Genomic DNA, 22,185 nt, shown 5'->3' with positions numbered 1-22,185 from the left:
AGACAGAAGTGTTCTCTGAAACTGCTTTGTGTTGTATGCATTCAACTCACACAGGTGAACCTTTCTTTGGATAGAGCAGTTTGAAACACTCTTTTCGTAGAATCTGCAAGTGTTCATTCGGTGGGCTTTGAGGCCTATGGTGGAATAGGAAACATCTTCACATAAAACCTAGACAGAAGCATTCTTTGAAACTTCTTTATGATGTGTGCATTCAACTCACAGAGTTGAACCTTCCTTTTCATGGAGCAGTTTGGGAAGAGCCTTTGTGCAGCCTCTGCAACTGGATATTTGGAGCTCTTTCAGGCCTTCGTTAGAAACGGGAATATCTTCCCATAAAAACTGGACAGAAGCATTCTCACAAACTGCTTTGTGATGTGTGTGTTCAACTCACAGAGTGGAACCTTTCCTGTGCTAGAGCAGTTTTGAAACACCCTTTTGGAGAATCTGCAAGTGTTCGTTTGGAGCGCTTTGAGGCCTATGGTGGAAAAGGAAATATCTTCACATAGAAACGAGACAGAAGCCTTCTCAGAAACCTCTTTATGATGTGTGCATTCAACTCAGAGAGATAAGCCTTCCTTTTGATAGAGCAGTTTTGAAACTCTGTTTTTGCAGAATCTGCAAGTGGATATTTGGAGCCATTTCAGGCCTTCGTTGGCAACGGGAATATCTTCACATGAAAACGAAACAGAAGCGTTCTGTGAAACTGCTTTGTGTAGTATGAATCCAACTCACAGAGTTGAACACTTCTTTTGAAGGAGCAGTTTTGAAACACTCTTTTGGTAGAATCTGCAATTGTTCATTAGGAGCGCTTTGAGGCCTATGGTGGAAGACTAAATACCTTCCCATAATATCCAGACACAAGCATTCTCTGAAAGTTCTTTAGGATGTGTGCTTTCAACTCACAGTGTTCCACCTTTCCTTTGAAAGAGCAGTTTTGAAACACTCTTTTTAAAGTTTCTGCAAGTGGATATTTGGAGCTCTTTCGGGCCTTGGTTGGAAAGGTGAATATCTTCACACAAAAACTAGACAGAAGCATTCTAAGAAACTGCTTTGTGTTGTGTGCGCTCAACACACAGAGTTGAACCCTGCTTTTGATAGAGCACTTTAGAAACACTCTCTTTGCAGAATTTGCAAGTGTTCATTTGGAGCGCTTTGAAGCGTATGGTGGAAAAGGAAACAACTTCACATAAAAACTAAACAGAAGCACTCTAAGAAACAGCTTTCTGATGTGTGCATTCAACTAACAGAGTGGAACCTTCCTTTGGATAGAGCAGCTTTGTAACAGTGTATTTGCAGAAACTGCAAGAGGATATTTGGAGCTCTTTGAAGCGTTCGTGGGAAACGGGACTGTCTTCACATAAAAACGAGACAGAAGTGTTCTCTGAAACTGCTTTGTGTTGTATACATTCAACTCACACAGGTGAACCTTTCTTTGGATAGAGCAGTTTGAAACACTCTTTTCGTAGAATCTGCAAGTGTTCATTCGGTGGGCTTTGAGGCCTATGGTGGAATAGGAAACATCTTCACATAAAACCTAGACAGAAGCATTCTTTGAAACTTCTTTATGATGTGTGCATTCAACTCACAGAGTTGAACCTTCCTTTTCATGGAGCAGTTTGGGAAGAGCCTTTGTGCAGCCTCTGCAAGTGGATATTTGGAGCTCTTTCAGGCCTTCGTTAGAAACGGGAATATCTTCCCATAAAAACTGGACTGAAGCATTCTCACAAACTGCTTTGTGATGTGTGTGTTCAACTCACAGAGTGGAACCTTTCCTTTGCTAGAGCAGTTTTGAAACACTCTTTTTGTAGAATCTGCAAGTGTTCGTTTGGAGCGCTTTGAGGCCTATGGTGGAAAAGGAAATATCTTCACATAGAAACGAGACAGAAGCCTTCTCAGAAACCTCTTTATGATGTGTGCATTCAACTCAGAGAGATAAGCCTTCCTTTTGATAGAGCAGTTTTGAAACTCTGTTTTTGCAGAATCTGCAAGTGGATATTTGGAGCCCTTTCAGGCCTTCGTTGGAAACGGGAATATCTTCACATGAAAACGAAACAGAAGCGTTCTGTGAAACTGCTTTGTGTAGTATGAATCCAACTCACAGAGTTGAACACTTGTTTTGAAGGAGCAGTTTTGAAACACTCTTTTGGTAGAATCTGCAGTTGTTCATTAGGAGCGCTTTGAGGCCTATGGTGGAAGGCTAAATACCTTCACATAATATCCAGACACAAGCATTCTCTGGAAGTTCTTTACGATGTGTGCTTTCAACTCACAGTGTTCCACCTTTCTTTTGAAAGAGCAGTTTTGAAACACTCTTTTTAAAGTTTCTGCAAGTGGATATTTGGAGCTCTTTCAGGCCTTGGTTGGAAAGGTGAATATCTTCACACAAAAACTAGACAGAAGCATTCTCAGAAACTGCTTTGTGTTGTGTGCGCTCAACACACAGAGTTGAACCCTGCTTTTGATAGAGCACTTTAGAAACACTCTCTTTGCAGAATTTGCAAGTGTTCATTTGGAGCGCTTTGAAGCGTACGGTGGAAAAGGAAACAACTTCACATAAAAACTAAACAGAAGCATTCTAAGAAACAGCTTTCTGATGTGTGCATTCAACTAACAGAGTGGAACCTTCCTTTGGATAGAGCAGCTTTGTAACAGTGTATTTGCAGAAACTGCAAGAGGATATTTGGAGCTCTTTCAGGCCTTCGTTAGAAACGGGAATATCTTCCCATAAAAACTGGACAGAAGCATTCTCACAAACTGCTTTGTGATGTGTGTGTTCAACTCACAGAGTGGAACCTTTCCTTTGCTAGAGCAGTTTTTAAACACTCTTTTTGTAGAATCTGCAAGTGTTCGTTTGGAGCGCTTTGAGGCCTATGGTGGAAAAGGAAATATCTTCACATAGAAACGAGACAGAAGCCTTCTCAGAAACCTCTTTATGATGTGTGCATTCAACTCAGAGAGATAAGCCTTCCTTTTGATAGAGCAGTTTTGAAACTCTGTTTTTGCAGAATCTGCAAGTGGATATTTGGAGCCCTTTCAGGCCTTCGTTGGAAACGGGAATATCTTCACATGAAAACGAAACAGAAGCGTTCTGTGAAACTGCTTTGTGTGGTATGAATCCAACTCACAGATTTGAACACTTCTTTTGAAGGAGCAGTTTTGAAACACTCTTTTGGTAGAATCTGCAATTGTTCATTAGGAGCGCTTTGAGGCCTATGGTGGAAGACTAAATACCTTCACATAATATCCAGACACAAGCATTCTCTGAAAGTTCTTTAGGATGTGTGCTTTCAACTCACAGTGTTCCACCTTTCTTTTGAAAGAGCAGTTTTGAAACACTCTTTTTAAAGTTTCTGCAAGTGAATATTTGGAGCTCTCTCAGGCCTTGGGTGGAAAGGTGAATATCTTCACATAAAAACTAGACAGAAGCATTCTCAGAAACTGCTTTGTGTTGTGTGCGCTCAACACACAGAGTTGAACCCTGCTTTTGATAGAGCACTTTAGAAACACTCTCTTTGCAGAATTTGCAAGTGTTCATTTGGAGCGCTTTGAAGCGTACGGTGGAAAAGGAAACAACTTCACATAAAAACTAAACAGAAGCACTCTAAGAACCAGCTTTCTGATGTATGCATTCAACTAACAGAGTGGAACCTTCCTTTGGATAGAGCAGCTTTGTAACAGTGTATTTGCAGAAACTGCAAGAGGATATTTGGAGCTCTTTGAAGCGTTCGTGGGAAACGGGACTATCTTCACATAAAAACGAGACAGAAGTGTTCTCTGAAACTGCTTTGTGTTGTATGCATTCAACTCACACAGGTGAACCTTTCTTTGGATAGAGCAGTTTGAAACACTCTTTTCGTAGAATCTGCAAGTGTTCATTCGGTGGGCTTTGAGGCCTATGGTGGAATAGGAAACATCTTCACATAAAACCTAGACAGAAGCATTCTTTGAAACTTCTTTATGATGTGTGCATTCAACTCACAGAGTTGAACCTTCCTTTTCATGGAGCAGTTTGGGAAGAGCCTTTGTGCAGCCTCTGCAAGTGGATATTTGGAGCTCTTTCAGGCCTTCGTTAGAAACGGGAATATCTTCCCATAAAAACTGGACAGAAGCATTCTCACAAACTGCTTTGTGATGTGTGTGTTCAACTCACAGAGTGGAACCTTTCCTTTGCTAGAGCAGTTTTGAAACACTCTTTTTGTAGAATCTGCAAGTGTTCGTTTGGAGCGCTTTGAGGCCTATGGTGGAAAAGGAAATATCTTCACATAGAAACGAGACAGAAGCCTTCTCAGAAACCTCTTTATGATGTGTGCATTCAACTCAGAGAGATAAGCCTTCCTTTTGATAGAGCAGTTTTGAAACTCTGTTTTTGCAGAATCTGCAAGTGGATATTTGGAGCCCTTTCAGGCCTTCGTTGGAAACGGGAATATCTTCACATGAAAACGAAACAGAAGCGTTCTGTGAAACTGCTTTGTGTAGTATGAATCCAACTCACAGAGTTGAACACTTCTTTTGAAGGAGCAGTTTTGAAACACTCTTTTGGTAGAATCTGCAGTTGTTCATTAGGAGCGCTTTGAGGCCTATGGTGGAAGACTAAATACCTTCCCATAATATCCAGACACAAGCATTCTCTGGAAGTTCTTAAGGATGTGTGCTTTCAACTCACAGTGTTCCACCTTTCTTTTGAAAGAGCAGTTTTGAAACACTCTTTTTAAAGTTTCTGCAAGTGGATATTTGGAGCTCTTTCAGGCCTTGGTTGGAAAGGTGAATATCTTCACACAAAAACTAGACAGAAGCATTCTCAGAAACTGCTTTGTGTTGTGTGCGCTCAACACACAGAGTTGAACCCTGCTTTTGAAAGAGCACTTTAGAAACACTCTCTTTGCAGAATTTGCAAGTGTTCATTTGGAGCGCTTTGAAGCGTACGGTGGAAAAGGAAACAACTTCACATAAAAACTAAACAGAAGCACTCTAAGAAACAGCTTTCTGATGTGTGCATTCAACTAACAGAGTGGAACCTTCCTTTGGATAGAGCAGCTTTGTAACAGTGTATTTGCAGAAACTGCAAGAGGATATTTGGAGCTCTTTGAAGCGTTCGTGGGAAACGGGACTATCTTCACATAAAAACGAGACAGAAGTGTTCTCTGAAACTGCTTTGTGTTGTATGCATTCAACTCACACAGGTGAACCTTTCTTTGGATAGAGCAGTTTGAAACGCTCTTTTCGTAGAATCTGCAAGTGTTCATTCGGTGGGCTTTGAGGCCTATGGTGGAATAGGAAACATCTTCACATAAAACCTAGACCGAAGCATTCTTTGAAACTTCTTTATGATGTGTGCATTCAACTCACAGAGTTGAACCTTCCTTTTCATGGAGCACTTTGGGAAGAGCCTTTGTGCAGCCTCTGCAAGTGGATATTTGGAGCTCTTTCAGGCCTTCGTTAGAAACGGGAATATCTTCCCATAAAAACTGGACTGAAGCATTCTCACAAACTGCTTTGTGATGTGTGTGTTCAACTCACAGAGTGGAACCTTTCCTTTGCTAGAGCAGTTTTGAAACACTCTTTTTGTAGAATCTGCAAGTGTTCGTTTGGAGCGCTTTGAGGCCTATGGTGGAAAAGGAAATATCTTCACATAGAAACGAGACAGAAGCCTTCTCAGAAACCTCTTTATGATGTGTGCATTCAACTCAGAGAGATAAGCCTTCCTTTTGATAGAGCAGTTTTGAAACTCTGTGTTTGCAGAATCTGCAAGTGGATATTTGGAGCCCTTTCAGGCCTTCGTTGGAAACGGGAATATCTTCACATGAAAACGAAACAGAAGCGTTCTGTGAAACTGCTTTGTGTGGTATGAATCCAACTCACAGAGTTGAACACTTCTTTTGAAGGAGCAGTTTTGAAACACTCTTTTGGTAGAATCTGCAATTGTTCATTAGGAGCGCTTTGAGGCCTATGGTGGAAGACTAAATACCTTCACATAATATCCAGACACAAGCATTCTCTGAAAGTTCTTTAGGATGTGTGCTTTCAACTCAGAGTGTTCCACCTTTCTTTTGAAAGAGCAGGTTTGAAACACTCTTTTTAAAGTTTCTGCAAGTGGATATTTGGAGCTCTTTCAGGCCTTCGTTAGAAACGTGAATATCTTCACATAAAAACTAGACAGAAGCATTCTCAGAAACTGCTTTGTGTTGTGTGCGCTCAACACACAGAGTTGAACCCTGCTTTTGATAGAGCACTTTAGAAACACTCTCTTTGCAGAATTTGCAAGTGTACATTTGGAGCGCTTTGAAGCGTACGGTGGAAAAGGAAACAACTTCACATAAAAACTAAACAGAAGCACTCTAAGAAACAGCTTTCTGATGTGTGCATTCAACTAACAGAGTGGAACCTTCCTTTGGATAGAGCAGCTTTGTAACAGTGTATTTGCAGAAACTGCAAGAGGATATTTGGAGCTCTTTGAAGCGTTCTTGGGAAACGGGACTATCTTCACATAAAAACGAGACAGAAGTGTTCTCTGAAACTGCTTTGTGTTGTATGCATTCAACTCACACAGGTGAACCTTTCTTTGGATAGAGCAGTTTGAAACACTCTTTTCGTAGAATCTGCAAGTGTTCATTCGGTGGGCTTTGAGGCCTATGGTGGAATAGGAAACATCTTCACATAAAACCTAGACAGAAGCATTCTTTGAAACTTCTTTATGATGTGTGCATTCAACTCACAGAGTTGAACCTTCCTTTTCATGGAGCAGTTTGGGAAGAGCCTTTGTGCAGCCTCTGCAAGTGGATATTTGGAGCTCTTTCAGGCCTTCGTTAGAAACGGGAATATCTTCCCATAAAAACTGGACAGAAGCATTCTCACAAACTGCTTTGTGATGTGTGTGTTCAACTCACAGAGTGGAACCTTTCCTTTGCTAGAGCAGTTTTGAAACACTCTTTTTGTAGAATCTGCAAGTGTTCGTTTGGAGCGCTTTGAGGCCTATGGTGGAAAAGGAAATATCTTCACATAGAAACGAGACAGAAGCCTTCTCAGAAACCTCTTTATGATGTGTGCATTCAACTCAGAGAGATAAGCCTTCCTTTTGATAGAGCAGTTTTGAAACTCTGTTTTTGCAGAATCTGCAAGTGGATATTTGGAGCCCTTTCAGGCCTTCGTTGGAAACGGGAATATCTTCACATGAAAACGAAACAGAAGCGTTCTGTGAAACTGCTTTGTGTAGTATGAATCCAACTCACAGAGTTGAACACTTCTTTTGAAGGAGCAGTTTTGAAACACTCTTTTGGTAGAATCTGCAGTTGTTCATTAGGAGCGCTTTGAGGCCTATGGTGGAAGACTAAATACCTTCCCATAATATCCAGACACAAGCATTCTCTGGAAGTTCTTAAGGATGTGTGCTTTCAACTCACAGTGTTCCACCTTTCTTTTGAAAGAGCAGTTTTGAAACACTCTTTTTAAAGTTTCTGCAAGTGGATATTTGGAGCTCTTTCAGGCCTTGGTTGGAAAGGTGAATATCTTCACACAAAAACTAGACAGAAGCATTCTCAGAAACTGCTTTGTGTTGTGTGCGCTCAACACACAGAGTTGAACCCTGCTTTTGAAAGAGCACTTTAGAAACACTCTCTTTGCAGAATTTGCAAGTGTTCATTTGGAGCGCTTTGAAGCGTACGGTGGAAAAGGAAACAACTTCACATAAAAACTAAACAGAAGCACTCTAAGAAACAGCTTTCTGATGTGTGCATTCAACTAACAGAGTGGAACCTTCCTTTGGATAGAGCAGCTTTGTAACAGTGTATTTGCAGAAACTGCAAGAGGATATTTGGAGCTCTTTGAAGCGTTCGTGGGAAACGGGACTATCTTCACATAAAAACGAGACAGAAGTGTTCTCTGAAACTGCTTTGTGTTGTATGCATTCAACTCACACAGGTGAACCTTTCTTTGGATAGAGCAGTTTGAAACGCTCTTTTCGTAGAATCTGCAAGTGTTCATTCGGTGGGCTTTGAGGCCTATGGTGGAATAGGAAACATCTTCACATAAAACCTAGACCGAAGCATTCTTTGAAACTTCTTTATGATGTGTGCATTCAACTCACAGAGTTGAACCTTCCTTTTCATGGAGCACTTTGGGAAGAGCCTTTGTGCAGCCTCTGCAAGTGGATATTTGGAGCTCTTTCAGGCCTTCGTTAGAAACGGGAATATCTTCCCATAAAAACTGGACTGAAGCATTCTCACAAACTGCTTTGTGATGTGTGTGTTCAACTCACAGAGTGGAACCTTTCCTTTGCTAGAGCAGTTTTGAAACACTCTTTTTGTAGAATCTGCAAGTGTTCGTTTGGAGCGCTTTGAGGCCTATGGTGGAAAAGGAAATATCTTCACATAGAAACGAGACAGAAGCCTTCTCAGAAACCTCTTTATGATGTGTGCATTCAACTCAGAGAGATAAGCCTTCCTTTTGATAGAGCAGTTTTGAAACTCTGTGTTTGCAGAATCTGCAAGTGGATATTTGGAGCCCTTTCAGGCCTTCGTTGGAAACGGGAATATCTTCACATGAAAACGAAACAGAAGCGTTCTGTGAAACTGCTTTGTGTGGTATGAATCCAACTCACAGAGTTGAACACTTCTTTTGAAGGAGCAGTTTTGAAACACTCTTTTGGTAGAATCTGCAATTGTTCATTAGGAGCGCTTTGAGGCCTATGGTGGAAGACTAAATACCTTCACATAATATCCAGACACAAGCATTCTCTGAAAGTTCTTTAGGATGTGTGCTTTCAACTCAGAGTGTTCCACCTTTCTTTTGAAAGAGCAGGTTTGAAACACTCTTTTTAAAGTTTCTGCAAGTGGATATTTGGAGCTCTTTCAGGCCTTCGTTAGAAACGTGAATATCTTCACATAAAAACTAGACAGAAGCATTCTCAGAAACTGCTTTGTGTTGTGTGCGCTCAACACACAGAGTTGAACCCTGCTTTTGATAGAGCACTTTAGAAACACTCTCTTTGCAGAATTTGCAAGTGTACATTTGGAGCGCTTTGAAGCGTACGGTGGAAAAGGAAACAACTTCACATAAAAACTAAACAGAAGCACTCTAAGAAACAGCTTTCTGATGTGTGCATTCAACTAACAGAGTGGAACCTTCCTTTGGATAGAGCAGCTTTGTAACAGTGTATTTGCAGAAACTGCAAGAGGATATTTGGAGCTCTTTGAAGCGTTCTTGGGAAACGGGACTATCTTCACATAAAAACGAGACAGAAGTGTTCTCTGAAGCTGCTTTGTGTTGTATGCATTCAACTCACACAGGTGAACCTTTCTTTGGATAGAGCAGTTTGAAACACTCTTTTCGTAGAATCTGCAAGTGTTCATTCAGTGGGCTTTGAGGATTATGGTGGAATAGGAAACATCTTCACATAAAACCTAGACAGAAGCATTCTTTGAAAATTCTTTATGATGTGTGCATTCAACTCACAGAGTTGAACCTTCCTTTTCATGGAGCAGTTTGGGAAGAGCCTTTGTGCAGCCTCTGCAAGTGGATATTTGGAGCTTTTTCAGGCCTTCGTTAGAAACGGGAATATCTTCCCATAAAAACTGGACAGAAGCATTCTCACAAACTGCTTTGTGATGTGTGTGTTCAACTCACAGAGTGGAACCTTTCCTTTGCTAGAGCAGTTTTGAAACACTCTTTTTGTAGAATCTGCAAGTGTTCGTTTGGAGCGCTTTGAGGCCTATGGTGGAAAAGGAAATATCTTCACATAGAAACGAGACAGAAGCATTCTCAGAAACCTCTTTATGATGTGTGCATTCAACTCAGAGAGATAAGCCTTCCTTTTGATAGAGCAGTTTTGAAACTCTGTTTTTGCAGAATCTGCAAGTGGATATTTGGAGCCCTTTCAGGCCTTCGTTGGAAACGGGAATATCTTCACATGAAAACGAAACAGAAGCGTTCTGTGAAACTGCTTTGTGTGGTATGAATCCAACTCACAGAGTTGAACACTTCTTTTGAAGGAGCAGTTTTGAAACACTCTTTTGGTAGAATCTGCAATTGTTCATTAGGAGCGCTTTGAGGCCTATGGTGGAAGACTAAATACCTTCACATAATATCCAGACACAAGCATTCTCTGAAAGTTCTTTAGGATGTGTGCTTTCAACTCACAGTGTTCCACCTTTCTTTTGAAAGAGCAGTTTTGAAACACTCTTTTTAAAGTTTCTGCAAGTGGATATTTGGAGCTCTTTCAGGCCTTGGGTGGAAAGGTGAATATCTTCACACAAAAACTAGACAGAAGCATTCTCAGAAACTGCTTTGTGTTGTGTGCGCTCAACACACAGAGTTGAACCCTTCTTTTGATAGAGCACTTTAGAAACACTCTCTTTGCAGAATTTGCAAGTGTTCATTTGGAGCGCTTTGAAGCTTACGGTGGAAAAGGAAACAACTTCACATAAAAACTAAACGGAAGCACTCTAAGAAACAGCTTTCTGATGTGTGCATTCAACTAACAGAGTGGAACCTTCCTTTGGATAGAGCAGCTTTGTAACAGTGTATTTGCAGAAACTGCAAGAGGATATTTGGAGCTCTTTGAAGCGTTCGTGGGAAACGGGACTATCTTCACATAAAAACGAGACAGAAGTGTTCTCTGAAACTGCTTTGTGTTGTATGCGTTCAACTCACACAGGTGAACCTTTCTTTTGATAGAGCAGTTTGAAACACTCTTTTCGTAGAATCTGCAAGTGTTCATTCGGTGGGCTTTGAGGCCTATGGTGGAATAGGAAACATCTTCACATAAAACCTAGACAGAAGCATTCTTTGAAACTTCTTTATGATGTGTGCATTCAACTCACAGAGTTGAACCTTCCTTTTCATGGAGCAGTTTGGGAAGAGCCTTTGTGCAGCCTCTGCAAGTGGATATTTGGAGCTCTTTCAGGCCTTCGTTAGAAACGGGAATATCTTCCCATAAAAACTGGACAGAAGCATTCTCACAAACTGCTTTGTGATGTGTGTGTTCAACTCACAGAGTGGAACCTTTCCTTTGCTAGAGCAGTTTTGAAACACTCTTTTTGTAGAATCTGCAAGTGTTCGTTTGGAGCGCTTTGAGGCCTATGGTGGAAAAGGAAATATCTTCACATAGAAACGAGACAGAAGCCTTCTCAGAAACCTCTTTATGATGTGTGCATTCAACTCAGAGAGATAAGCCTTCCTTTTGATAGAGCAGTTTTGAAACTCTGTTTTTGCAGAATCTGCAAGTGGATATTTGGAGCCCTTTCAGGCCTTCGTTGGAAACGGGAATATCTTCACATCAAAACGAAACAGAAGCGTTCTGTGAAACTGCTTTGTGTGGTATGAATCCAACTCACAGAGTTGAACACTTCTTTTGAAGGAGCAGTTTTGAAACACTCTTTTGGTAGAATCTGCAATTGTTCATTAGGAGCGCTTTGAGGCCTATGGTGGAAGACTAAATACCTTCCCATAATATCCAGACACAAGCATTCTCTGAAAGTTCTTTAGGATGTGTGCTTTCAACTCACAGTGTTCCACCTTTCTTTTGAAAGAGCAGTTTTGAAACACTCTTTTTAAAGTTTCTGCAAGTGGATATTTGGAGCTCTTTCAGGCCTTCGTTAGAAACGTGAATATCTTCACATAAAAACTAGACAGAAGCATTCTCAGAAACTGCTTTGTGTTGTGTGCGCTCAACACACAGAGTTGAACCCTGCTTTTGATAGAGCACTTTAGAAACACTCTCTTTGCAGAATTTGCAAGTGTTCATTTGGAGCGCTTTGAAGCGTACGGTGGAAAAGGAAACAACTTCACATAAAAACTAAACAGAAGCACTCTAAGAAACAGCTTTCTGATGTGTGCATTCAACTAACAGAGTGGAACCTTCCTTTGGATAGAGCAGCTTTTTAACAGTGTATTTGCAGAAACTGCAAGAGGATATTTGGAGCTCTTTGAAGCGTTCGTGGGAAACGGGACTATCTTCACATAAAAACGAGACAGAAGTGTTCTCTGAAGCTGCTTTGTGTTGTATGCATTCAACTCACACAGGTGAACCTTTCTTTGGATAGAGCAGTTTGAAACACTCTTTTCGTAGAATCTGCAAGTGTTCATTCGGTGGGCTTTGAGGCCTATGGTGGAATAGGAAACATCTTCACATAAAACCTAGACAGAAGCATTCTTTGAAAATTCTTTATGATGTTTGCATTCAACTCACAGAGTTGAACCTTCCTTTTCATGGAGCAGTTTGGGAAGAGCCTTTGTGCAGCCTCTGCAAGTGGATATTTGGAGCTCTTTCAGGCCTTCGTTAGAAACGGGAATATCTTCCCATAAAAACTGGACAGAAGCATTCTCACAAACTGCTTTGTGATGTGTGTGTTCAACTCACAGAGTGGAACCTTTCCTTTGCTACAGTAGTTTTTAAACACTCTTTTTGTAGAATCTGCAAGTGTTCGTTTGGAGCGCTTTGAGGCCTATGGTGGAAAAGGAAATATCTTCACATAGAAACGAGACAGAAGCCTTCTCAGAAATCTCTTTATGATGTGTGCATTCAACTCAGAGAGATAAGCCTTCCTTTTGATAGAGCAGTTTTGAAACTCTGTTTTTGCAGAATCTGCAAGTGGATATTTGGAGCCCTTTCAGGCCTTCGTTGGAAACGGGAATATCTTCACATGAAAACGAAACAGAAGCGTTCTGTGAAACTGCTTTGTGTGGTATGAATCCATCTCACAGATTTGAACACTTCTTTTGAAGGAACAGTTTTGAAACACTCTTTTGGTAGAATCTGCAATTGTTCATTAGGAGCGCTTTGAGGCCTATGGTGGAAGACTAAATACCTTCACATAATATCCAGACACAAGCATTCTCTGAAAGTTCTTTAGGATGTGTGCTTTCAACTCACAGTGTTCCACCTTTCTTTTGAAAGAGCAGTTTTGAAACACTCTTTTTAAAGTTTCTGCAAGTGGATATTTGGAGCTCTCTCAGGCCTTGGGTGGAAAGGTGAATATCTTCACATAAAAACTAGACAGAAGCATTCTCAGAAACTGCTTTGTGTTGTGTGCACTCAACACACAGAGTTGAACCCTGCTTTTGATAGAGCACTTTAGAAACACTCTCTTTGCAGAATTTGCAAGTGTTCATTTGGAGCGCTTTGAAGCGTACGGTGGAAAAAGAAACAACTTCACATAAAAACTAAACAGAAGCACTCTAAGAAACAGCTTTCTGATGTATGCATTCAACTAACAGAGTGGAACCTTCCTTTGGATAGAGCAGCTTTGTAACAGTGTATTTGCAGAAACTGCAAGAGGATATTTGGAGCTCTTTGAAGCGTTCGTGGGAAACGGGACTATCTTCACATAAAAACGAGACAGAAGTGTTCTCTGAAACTGCTTTGTGTTGTATGCATTCAACTCACACAGGTGAACCTTTCTTTGGATAGAGCAGTTTGAAACACTCTTTTCGTAGAATCTGCAAGTGTTCATTCGGTGGGCTTTGAGGCCTATGGTGGAATAGGAAACATCTTCACATAAAACCTAGACAGAAGCATTCTTTGAAACTTCTTTATGATGTGTGCATTCAACTCACAGAGTTGAACCTTCCTTTTCATGGAGCAGTTTGGGAAGAGCCTTTGTGCAGCCTCTGCAAGTGGATATTTGGAGCTCTTTCAGGCCTTCGTTAGAAACGGGAATATCTTCCCATAAAAACTGGACAGAAGCATTCTCACAAACTGCTTTGTGATGTGTGTGTTCAACTCACAGAGTGGAACCTTTCCTTTGCTAGAGCAGTTTTGAAACACTCTTTTTGTAGAATCTGCAAGTGTTCGTTTGGAGCGCTTTGAGGCCTATGGTGGAAAAGGAAATATCTTCACATAGAAACGAGACAGAAGCATTCTCAGAAACCTCTTTATGATGTGTGCATTCAACTCAGAGAGATAAGCCTTCCTTTTGATAGAGCAGTTTTGAAACTCTGTTTTTGCAGAATCTGCAAGTGGATATTTGGAGCCCTTTCAGGCCTTCGTTGGAAACGGGAATATCTTCACATGAAAACGAAACAGAAGCGTTCTGTGAAACTGCTTTGTGTGGTATGAATCCAACTCACAGAGTTGAACACTTCTTTTGAAGGAGCAGTTTTGAAACACTCTTTTGGTAGAATCTGCAATTGTTCATTAGGAGCGCTTTGAGGCCTATGGTGGAAGACTAAATTCCTTCACATAATATCCAGACACAAGCATTCTCTGAAAGTTCTTTAGGATGTGTGCTTTCAACTCACAGTGTTCCACCTTTCTTTTGAAAGAGCAGTTTTGAAACACTCTTTTTAAAGTTTCTGCAAGTGGATATTTGGAGCTCTTTCAGGCCTTGGGTGGAAAGGTGAATATCTTCACACAAAAACTAGACAGAAGCATTCTCAGAAACTGCTTTGTGTTGTGTGCGCTCAACACACAGAGTTGAACCCTTCTTTTGATAGAGCACTTTAGAAACACTCTCTTTGCAGAATTTGCAAGTGTTCATTTGGAGCGCTTTGAAGCGTACGGTGGAAAAGGGAACAACTTCACATAAAAACTAAACGGAAGCACTCTAAGAAACAGCTTTCTGATGTGTGCATTCAACTAACAGAGTGGAACCTTCCTTTGGATAGAGCAGCTTTGTAACAGTGTATTTGCAGAAACTGCAAGAGGATATTTGGAGCTCTTTGAAGCGTTCGTGGGAAACGGGACTATCTTCACATAAAAACGAGACAGAAGTGTTCTCTGAAACTGCTTTGTGTTGTATGCATTCAACTCACACAGGTGAACCTTTCTTTGGATAGAGCAGTTTGAAACGCTCTTTTCGTAGAATCTGCAAGTGTTCATTCGGTGGGCTTTGAGGCCTATGGTGGAATAGGAAACATCTTCACATAAAACCTAGACAGAAGCATTCTTTGAAACTTCTTTATGATGTGTGCATTCAACTCACAGAGTTGAACCTTCCTTTTCATGGAGCAGTTTGGGAAGAGCCTTTGTGCAGCCTCTGCAAGTGGATATTTGGAGCTCTTTCAGGCCTTCGTTAGAAACGGGAATATCTTCCCATAAAAACTGGACTGAAGCATTCTCACAAACTGCTTTGTGATGTGTGTGTTCAACTCACAGAGTGGAACCTTTCCTTTGCTAGAGCAGTTTTGAAACACTCTTTTTGTAGAATCTGCAAGTGTTCGTTTGGAGCGCTTTGAGGCCTATGGTGGAAAAGGAAATATCTTCACATAGAAACGAGACAGAAGCCTTCTCAGAAACCTCTTTATGATGTGTGCATTCAACTCAGAGAGATAAGCCTTCCTTTTGATAGAGCAGTTTTGAAACTCTGTTTTTGCAGAATCTGCAAGTGGATATTTGGAGCCCTTTCAGGCCTTCGTTGGAAACGGGAATATCTTCACATGAAAACGAAACAGAAGCGTTCTGTGAAACTGCTTTGTGTGGTATGAATCCAACTCACAGAGTTGAACACTTCTTTTGAAGGAGCAGTTTTGAAACACTCTTTTGGTAGAATCTGCAATTGTTCATTAGGAGCGCTTTGAGGCCTATGGTGGAAGACTAAATACCTTCACATAATATCCAGACACAAGCATTCTCTGAAAGTTCTTTAGGATGTGTGCTTTCAACTCACAGTGTTCCACCTTTCTTTTGAAAGAGCAGTTTTGAAACACTCTTTTTAAAGTTTCTGCAAGTGGATATTTGGAGCTCTTTCAGGCCTTCGTTAGAAACGTGAATATCTTCACATAAAAACTAGACAGAAGCATTCTCAGAAACTGCTTTGTGTTGTGTGCGCTCAACACACAGAGTTGAACCCTGCTTTTGATAGAGCACTTTAGAAACACTCTCTTTGCAGAATTTGCAAGTGTTCATTTGGAGCGCTTTGAAGCGTACGGTGGAAAAGGAAACAACTTCACATAAAAACTAAACAGAAGCACTCTAAGAAACAGCTTTCTGATGTGTGCATTCAACTAACAGAGTGGAACCTTCCTTTGGATAGAGCAGCTTTGTAACAGTGTATTTGCAGAAACTGCAAGAGAATATTTGGAGCTCTTTGAAGCGTTCGTGGGAAACGGGACTATCTTCACATAAAAACGAGACAGAAGTGTTCTCTGAAGCTGCTTTGTGTTGTATGCATTCAACTCACACAGGTGAACCTTTCTTTGGATAGAGCAGTTTGAAACACTCTTTTCGTAGAATCTGCAAGTGTTCATTCGGTGGGCTTTGAGGCCTATGGTGGAATAGGAAACATCTTCACATAAAACCTAGACAGAAGCATTCTTTGAAAATTCTTTATGATGTGTGCATTCAACTCACAGAGTTGAACCTTCCTTTTCATGGAGCAGTTTGGGAAGAGCCTTTGTGCAGCCTCTGCAAGTGGATATTTGGAGCTCTTTCAGGCCTTCGTTAGAAACGGGAATATCTTCCCATAAAAACTGGACAGAAGCATTCTCACAAACTGCTTTGTGATGTGTGTGTTCAACTCACAGAGTGGAACCTTTCCTTTGCTAGAGCAGTTTTGAAACACTCTTTTTGTAGAATCTTCAAGTGTTCGTTTGGAGCGCTTTGAGGCCTATGGTGGAAAAGGAAATATCTTCACATAGAAACGAGACAGAAGCCTTCTCAGAAACCTCTTTATGATGTGTGCATTCAACTCAGAGAGATAAGCCTTCCTTTTGATAGAGCAGTTTTGAAACTCTGTTTTTGCAGAATCTGCAAGTGGATATTTGGAGCCCTTTCAGGCCTTCGTTGGAAACGGGAATATCTTCACATGAAAACGAAACAGAAGCGTTCTGTGAAACTGCTTTGTGTGGTATGAATCCATCTCACAGATTTGAACACTTCTTTTGAAGGAGCAGTTTTGAAACACTCTTTTGGTAGAATCTGCAATTGTTCATTAGGAGCGCTTTGAGGCCTATGGTGGAAGACTAAATACCTTCACATAATATCCAGACACAAGCATTCTCTGAAAGTTCTTTAGGATGTGTGCTTTCAACTCACAGTGTTCCACCTTTCTTTTGAAAGAGCAGTTTTGAAACACTCTTTTTAAAGTTTCTGCAAGTGGATATTTGGAGCTCTCTCAGGCCTTGGGTGGAAAGGTGAATATCTTCACATAAAAACTAGACAGAAGCATTCTCAGAAACTGCTTTGTGTTGTGTGCGCTCAACACACAGAGTTGAACCCTGCTTTTGATAGAGCACTTTAGAAACACTCTCTTTGCAGAATTTGCAAGTGTTCATTTGGAGCGCTTTGAAGCGTACGGTGGAAAAGGAAACAACTTCACATAAAAACTAAACAGAAGCACTCTAAGAAACAGCTTTCTGATGTATGCATTCTACTAACAGAGTGGAACCTTCCTTTGGATAGAGCAGCTTTGTAACAGTGTATTTGCAGAAACTGCAAGAGGATATTTGGAGCTCTTTGAAGCGTTCGTGGGAAACGGGACTATCTTCACATAAAAACGAGACAGAAGTGTTCTCTGAAACTGCTTTGTGTTGTATGCATTCAACTCACACAGGTGAACCTTTCTTTGGATAGAGCAGTTTGAAACGCTCTTTTCGTAGAATCTGCAAGTGTTCATTCGGTGGGCTTTGAGGCCTATGGTGGAATAGGAAACATCTTCACATAAAACCTAGACAGAAGCATTCTTTGAAACTTATTTATGATGTGTGCATTCAACTCACAGAGTTGAACCTTCCTTTTCATGGAGCAGTTTGGGAAGAGCCTTTGTGCAGCCTCTGCAAGTGGATATTTGGAGCTCTTTCAGGCCTTCGTTAGAAACGGGAATATCTTCCCATAAAAACTGGACTGAAGCATTCTCACAAACTGCTTTGTGATGTGTGTGTTCAACTCACAGAGTGGAACCTTTCCTTTGCTAGAGCAGTTTTGAAACACTCTTTTTGTAGAATCTGCAAGTGTTCGTTTGGAGCGCTTTGAGGCCTATGGTGGAAAAGGAAATATCTTCACATAGAAACGAGACAGAAGCCTTCTCAGAAACCTCTTTATGATGTGTGCATTCAACTCAGAGAGATAAGCCTTCCTTTTGATAGAGCAGTTTTGAAACTCTGTTTTTGCAGAATCTGCAAGTGGATATTTGGAGCCCTTTCAGGCCTTCGTTGGAAACGGGAATATCTTCACATGAAAACGAAACAGAAGCGTTCTGTGAAACTGCTTTGTGTGGTATGAATCCAACTCACAGAGTTGAACACTTCTTTTGAAGGAGCAGTTTTGAAACACTCTTTTGGTAGAATCTGCAATTGTTCATTAGGAGCGCTTTGAGGCCTATTGTGGAAGACTAAATACCTTCCCATAATATCCAGACACAAGCATTCTCTGAAAGTTCTTTAGGATGTGTGCTTTCAACTCACAGTGTTCCACCTTTCTTTTGAAAGAGCAGTTTTGAAACACTCTTTTTAAAGTTTCTGCAAGTGGATATTTGGAGCTCTTTCAGGCCTTCGTTAGAAACGTGAATATCTTCACATAAAAACTAGACAGAAGCATTCTCAGAAACTGCTTTGTGTTGTGTGCGCTCAACACACAGAGTTGAACCCTGCTTTTGATAGAGCACTTTAGAAACACTCTCTTTGCAGAATTTGCAAGTGTTCATTTGGAGCGCTTTGAAGCGTACGGTGGAAAAGGAAACAACTTCACATAAAAACTAAACAGAAGCACTCTAAGAAACAGCTTTCTGATGTGTGCATTCAACTAACAGAGTGGAACCTTCCTTTGGATAGAGCAGCTTTGTAACAGTGTATTTGCAGAAACTGCAAGAGGATATTTGGAGCTCTTTGAAGCGTTCGTGGGAAACGGGACTATCTTCACATAAAAACGAGACAGAAGTGTTCTCTGAAGCTGCTTTGTGTTGTATGCATTCAACTCACACAGGTGAACCTTTCTTTGGATAGAGCAGTTTGAAACACTCTTTTCGTAGAATCTGCAAGTGTTCATTCGGTGGGCTTTGAGGCCTATGGTGGAATAGGAAACATCTTCACATAAAACCTAGACAGAAGCATTCTTTGAAACTTCTTTATGATGTGTGCATTCAACTCACAGAGTTGAACCTTCCTTTTCATGGAGCAGTTTGGGAAGAGCCTTTGTGCAGCCTCTGCAAGTGGATATTTGGAGCTCTTTCAGGCCTTCGTTAGAAACGGGAATATCTTCCCATAAAAACTGGACAGAAGCATTCTCACAAACTGCTTTGTGATGTGTGTGTTCAACTCACAGAGTGGAACCTTTCCTGTGCTAGAGCAGTTTTGAAACACTCTTTTTGTAGAATCTGCAAGTGTTCGTTTGGAGCGCTTTGAGGCCTATGGTGGAAAAGGAAATATCTTCACATAGAAACGAGACAGAAGCCTTCTCAGAAACCTCTTTATGATGTGTACATTCAACTCAGAGAGATAAGCCTTCCTTTTGATAGAGCAGTTTTGAAACTCTGTTTTTGCAGAATCTGCAAGTGGATATTTGGAGCCCTTTCAGGCCTTCGTTGGAAACGGGAATATCTTCACATGAAAACGAAACAGAAGCGTTCTGTGAAACTGCTTTGTGTAGTATGAATCCAACTCACAGAGTTGAACACTTCTTTTGAAGGAGCAGTTTTGAAACACTCTTTTGGTAGAATCTGCAATTGTTCATTAGGAGCGCTTTGAGGCCTATGGTGGAAGACTAAATACCTTCCCATAATATCCAGACACAAGCATTCTCTGAAAGTTCTTTACGATGTGTGCTTTCAACTCACAGTGTTCCACCTTTCTTTTGAAAGAGCGGTTTTGAAACACTGTTTTTAAAGTTTCTGCAAGTGGATATTTGGAGCTCTTTCCGGCCTTGGTTGGAAAGGTGAATATCTTCACACAAAAACTAGACAGAAGCATTCTCAGAAACTGCTTTGTGTTGTGTGCGCTCAACACACAGAGTTGAACCCTGCTTTTGATAGAGCACTTTAGAAACACTCTCTTTGCAGAATTTGCAAGTGTTCATTTGGAGCGCTTTGAAGCGTACGGTGGAAAAGGAAACAACTTGACATAAAAACTAAACAGAAGCACTCTAAGAAACAGCTTTCTGATGTGTGCATTCAACTAACAGAGTGGAACCTTCCTTTGGATAGAGCAGCTTTGTAACAGTGTATTTGCAGAAACTGCAAGAGGATATTTGGAGCTCTTTGAAGCGTTCGTGGGAAACGGGACTATCTTCACATAAAAACGAGACAGAAGTGTTCTCTGAAACTGCTTTGTGTTGTATGCATTCAACTCACACAGGTGAACCTTTCTTTGGATAGAGCAGTTTGAAACACTCTTTTCGTAGAATCTGCAAGTGTTCATTCGGTGGGCTTTGAGGCCTATGGTGGAATAGGAAACATCTTCACATAAAACCTAGACAGAAGCATTCTTTGAAACTTCTTTATGATGTGTGCATTCAACTCACAGAGTTGAACCTTCCTTTTCATGGAGCAGTTTGGGAAGAGCCTTTGTGCAGCCTCTGCAAGTGGATATTTGGAGCTCTTTCAGGCCTTCGTTAGAAACGGGAATATCTTCCCATAAAAACTGGACAGAAGCATTCTCACAAACTGCTTTGTGATGTGTGTGTTCAACTCACAGAGTGGAACCTTTCCTGTGCTAGAGCAGTTTTGAAACACTCTTTTTGTAGAATCTGCAAGTGTTCGTTTGGAGCGCTTTGAGGCCTATGGTGGAAAAGGAAATATCTTCACATAGAAACGAGACAGAAGCCTTCTCAGAAACCTCTTTATGATGTGTGCATTCAACTCAGAGAGATAAGCCTTCCTTTTGATAGAGCAGTTTTGAAACTCTGTTTTTGCAGAATCTGCAAGTGGATATTTGGAGCCCTTTCAGGCCTTCGTTGGAAACGGGAATATCTTCACATGAAAACGAAACAGAAGCGTTCTGTGAAACTGCTTTGTGTAGTATGAATCCAACTCACAGAGTTGAACACTTCTTTTGAAGGAGCAGTTTTGAAACACTCTTTTGGTAGAATCTGCAGTTGTTCATTAGGAGCGCTTTGAGGCATATGGTGGAAGACTAAATACCTTCCCATAATATCCAGACACAAGCATTCTCTGAAAGTTCTTTACGATGTGTGCTTTCAACTCACAGTGTTCCACCTTTCTTTTGAAAGAGCAGTTTTGAAACACTCTTTTTAAAGTTTCTGCAAGTGGATATTTGGAGCTCTTTCGGGCCTTGGTTGGAAAGGTGAATATCTTCACACAAAAACTAGACAGAAGCATTCTCAGAAACTGCTTTGTGTTGTGGGCGCTCAACACACAGAGTTGAACCCTGCTTTTGATAGAGCACTTTAGAAACACTCTCTTTGCAGAATTTGCAAGTGTTCATTTGGAGCGCTTTGAAGCGTACGGTGGAAAAGGAAACAACTTCACATAAAAACTAAACAGAAGCACTCTAAGAAACAGCTTTCTGATGTGTGCATTCAACTAACGGAGTGGAACCCTCCTTTGGATAGAGCAGCTTTGTAACAGTGTATTTGCAGAAACTGCAAGAGGATATTTGGAGCTCTTTGAAGCGTTCGTGGGAAACGGGACTGTCTTCACATGAAAACGAGACAGAAGTGTTCTCTGAAACTGCTTTGTGTTGTATGCATTCAACTCACACAGGTGAACCTTTCTTTGGATAGAGCAGTTTGAAACACTCTTTTCGTAGAATCTGCAAGTGTTCATTCGGTGGGCTTTGAGGCCTATGGTGGAATAGGAAACATCTTCACATAAAACCTAGACAGAAGCATTCTTTGAAACTTCTTTATGATGTGTGCATTCAACTCACAGAGTTGAACCTTCCTTTTCATGGAGCAGTTTGGGAAGAGCCTTTGTGCAGCCTCTGCAAGTGGATATTTGGAGCTCTTTCAGGCCTTCGTTAGAAACGGGAATATCTTCCCATAAAAACTGGACAGAAGCATTCTCACAATCTGCTTTGTGATGTGTGTGTTCAACTCACAGAGTGGAACCGTTCCTGTGCTAGAGCAGTTTTGAAACACTCTTTTTGTAGAATCTGCAAGTGTTCGTTTGGAGCGCTTTGAGGCCTATGGTGGAAAAGGAAGTATCTTCACATAGAAACGAGACAGAAGCCTTCTCAGAAACCTCTTTATGATGTGTGCATTCAACTCAGAGAGATAAGCCTTCCTTTTGATAGAGCAGTTTTGAAACTCTGTTTTTGCAGAATCTGCAAGTGGATATTTGGAGCCCTTTCAGGCCTTCGTTG

The sequence above is a fragment of the Pongo abelii genome, chromosome X, assembly GCF_028885655.2.
Source record: "Pongo abelii isolate AG06213 chromosome X, NHGRI_mPonAbe1-v2.0_pri, whole genome shotgun sequence".
In the NCBI taxonomy this organism is placed as follows: domain Eukaryota; kingdom Metazoa; phylum Chordata; class Mammalia; order Primates; family Hominidae; genus Pongo; species Pongo abelii.
This window is presented reverse-complemented; position numbering follows the sequence as displayed.